At 57.7% G+C, this 3,280-nt stretch overlaps 1 protein-coding gene across 2 annotated transcripts in view; it reads right to left on the bottom strand.

Annotated features, from left to right (window-relative positions):
• The window catches only part of LOC113959300 (1-phosphatidylinositol 4,5-bisphosphate phosphodiesterase gamma-1-like), a 26,298-nt gene that overhangs the window by 22,135 nt on the left and 883 nt on the right, over window positions 1-3,280 (bottom strand). The gene's annotated exons all lie outside the window — the stretch shown is intronic.

The following is a 3,280-nucleotide window of genomic DNA, read 5'->3' as shown; positions in this document are numbered from 1 at the left end:
ACGGATCCCGGGCCTGGACACGGATCCCGGGCCTGGACACAGATCCCGGGCCTCAACATGAATCCCAGGCCTGGACATGAATCCCAGGCCTGGACATGAATCCTAGGCCTGGAAACGAATCCCAGGTCTGGACACAGATTCTGGATTCGGACACAGATCCCAGGTCTCGACATGCATCCCAGGCCTGGTCACAGATTCCAGGCCTGGACATGAATCCCAGGTCTGGACACGAATCTCAGGCCTGGACACAGATTCCAGGCCTGGACATGAATCCCAGTTCTGGACACGAATCTCAGGCCTGGACACAGGTTCCAGGTCCAGACACAGATCCCAGTTCTGGACACAAATCTCAGGCCTGGACACAGATTCCAGGTCCAGACACAGATCCCAGGCCTGGCCATGGATCCTGGGCCTGGACACATGTCCATCAGCCACTTAACGAAGCGTGTAATTATCCTGGGAGTCCAAAGGAGAGCCTGGATCCATGTCCTGGCCCTGACAATTCCTAACAGAGACATCAGCCCTTCCCACTAATCCCTCTCCCAGTGGGATGTTGGCCGGAAGGGGGGATTTGAAATGGCCCTGGCAGGCGTGAGGTCTGGGAGATCCCGGCACTTCCACAACATCCCAACCCGGCAGCGTGTGGCGCTTCCAGAAAAAACAAGGAGTTGGGAATGCCTTATTTCCATGACTGGATAACGAGCTCTTCTCCATGAGGATCTAAACCACCTCTCCAAGAACAGGTGTCCTTCCTCCCATCACTCATCCCACTCCTGCCACCCTCCTTCCCAGCTCAAAGCCTTTCCATGGTCGGAATCCGGCTTGGGATCAGCCCCTCTGAGCCCCTTCAGGGAAAAGGCACCTCCCAGACTTCCAAGGTGGGCTTTGTTGTCATCCAGGGGAGGTGATATCCCAAAACCGAGTTCCTTCCCTTCACGGGATGTGGGATGAGGTGAGGGTGGAGCTCCAGGTCATTCCAATCCCAGGTTTTCATCCCATGGCTCTTTTAAGCTCCATTTGAAGCCTGGAGGTAACGAGCACCAAGACATGGAATTCCACCAATTCCCAATTCCACCAATTCCCAGTGGCGGGAGAACGTCCCAAGAGCCCAGTGAATCCACAAGTAAGGATGGTTTTTAGGGATGTTCCAGTAGGAGCAACCCAGTTTTGGGGTTAAAAACACCATGAGCAGGAACAGCGACGGCCACTCCTTTACCTCCTTGCCAGGGAGGATATAAATCCCTCGGGATCACACGGAAGCGGCTTCACCCCCAGGACAACGTGGGACGGAGGAGGTGAGGGTTGCCCAGCCCAGCAGCTCCTGCTTTTATGGGAATCACCCCATGGTAGGACATTCCATAGGGGATGGAGATGCCACCATGGCAGGGCATCCCAACAGGTCCAGGAACCCCACAACCAGTCACCCCACCACAGTAGGACATCCCACCATGAACAGGAACCCCACAACTGGTCACCCCACCAAGGTAGGACATCCCAACAGGTCCAGGAACCCCACAACCAGTCACCCCATCATGGTAGGACATCCCAACAGGTCCAGGAACCCGACAACCAGTCATCCCACCACAGTAGGACATCCCAACACATCCAGACATCCCCCAAATGGACATCCCACTATGGTCAACACTGGCACAGCCCATGACCCCACAATGGTAGGGCACTCCAACAGGTCCAGGTACCCCACAACCAGTCACCCCACCATGGCAGGACATCCCACCATGAACAGGAACCCCACAACCAGTCACTCCACCGTGGTAGGACATCCCATCATGAACAGGAACCTCAAAACCAGTCACCCCACCATGCCAGGACACCCCAGGCACCCCACAACCAGTCACCCCACCACGGTAGGACATCCCACCATGCCCAGGAACCCCACAACCAGTCACCCCACCACACCAGGACATCCCATCATGCCCAAAAACTCCCCAGTCAGTCACCCCACCATGGCAGGACACCCTACCACAACCACACAGCCGGTCACCCCACCATGCCCAAGCACCCCACAGATGGGCACCCCATCACGGCAGGACCCCCCAACACATCCAGGCACCCCAAGACCAGTCATCCCATCATGCCAGGACCCCCCACCATGGCCAGGCACCCCACCATGACAGGACATCCCACCATGGACAGGCACCCCACAACCAGTCACCCCACCAAACCAGAACATCCCACCACACCCCAAAAACTCCCCAGCCAGTCACCCCACCAGAGTAGGACATCCCACCATGGCCAGGCACCCCACAGTTTCCCCACTACAACAGGATATCCCATCATGGCCAGGCACCCCAAAGTCACCCCATGACAGTAGGACATCCCACCATACCCAGGCACCCAACAGTTATTTTCCCCACAACAACAGGACATCCCATCATGGCCAAGCACCCCAGAGCTGGTCACCCCACCAGATTAGGACATCCCACCACAGCTCCACAGCCTGTCACCCCACCATGGAAGAACATCCCACCACGGCCAGGCACCCCACAGTTTCCCCACCACAGGAGGACACCCCACCATGACCAGGCACACCATGACCAGGCACATCGTGACCAGGTACCCCACACGTAACAGGCACCCCATGACACCCCAACACGTCCAGGCACCTCACAACTGGGCACCCCACAACAGCAGAACATCCCACCATGCCCCAAAAACTCCCCAGCCAGTCACCCCACCATGGCAGGACATCCCACTATGAACAGGAACCCCACAACCAGTCACCCCACCATGCCAGGACATCCCACCATGGCCAGGCACCCCACAACCACACAGCCAGTCACCACACCACAGCAGGACATCCCACCATGACCAGATACACCATGACCAGGTACCCCATCATGGTAGGACACCCCACCACGTTCAGGTACCCCATAGCCAGTCACCCCACCACAGTAGGACACCCCAACACATCCAGGCACCCCACAGCTGGTCTCCCCATCACAGTAGGACATCCCACCATGGCTGGGCACCCGAAAATCAGTCTCCCCTCCACAGTAGGACATCCCACCATGGCCAGGCACCACAGAGACAGTGACACCACGAGAGTAGGACACCCCAACACATCCAGGCACCCCAGAACTGGGCACCCCACCAGGGTAGGACATTCCACTACAGCCACACAGCTGGTCACCACACCACAGTAGGACACCCCAACACATCCAGGTACCCCACAACCAGCTCCCCACCACAGCAGGACATCCCACCATGACCAGACACCCCACAATTGGGCACCCCACCATGGTAGAACACCCCAACACAT

Source organism: Corapipo altera, unplaced genomic scaffold (genome assembly GCF_003945725.1).
Source record: "Corapipo altera isolate COAL_440 unplaced genomic scaffold, ASM394572v1 206, whole genome shotgun sequence".
Classification (NCBI taxonomy): domain Eukaryota; kingdom Metazoa; phylum Chordata; class Aves; order Passeriformes; family Pipridae; genus Corapipo; species Corapipo altera.
Note: the sequence above shows the minus strand (reverse complement) of the source record. Positions and strands in the feature narration are given on the sequence as shown.